Raw genomic sequence first — 208 nt, forward strand, 5'->3', positions numbered from 1 at the left:
GCAGAGTGCTGTGGCAACTCCGAGACCCAGGCCCCGGGTGGGACAGGGAAGAGAGTACTAGTCCCCGAGCCCTGCGGCAGCGAGGGGAAGTGCAGCCGGGAGCACCGGGAGCACGCGGACGGCAAGCCAAGCAAGAGCCGCACGCAGGAAGCCAAAACCCAGGTGAGCACAACTCAAGCCCCCTGAGGCGGGGGTCTCCAGGGAGGCG

Source organism: Fulmarus glacialis, unplaced genomic scaffold, assembly GCF_000690835.1.
Source record: "Fulmarus glacialis isolate BGI_N327 unplaced genomic scaffold, ASM69083v1 scaffold30713, whole genome shotgun sequence".
NCBI lineage: Eukaryota > Metazoa > Chordata > Aves > Procellariiformes > Procellariidae > Fulmarus > Fulmarus glacialis.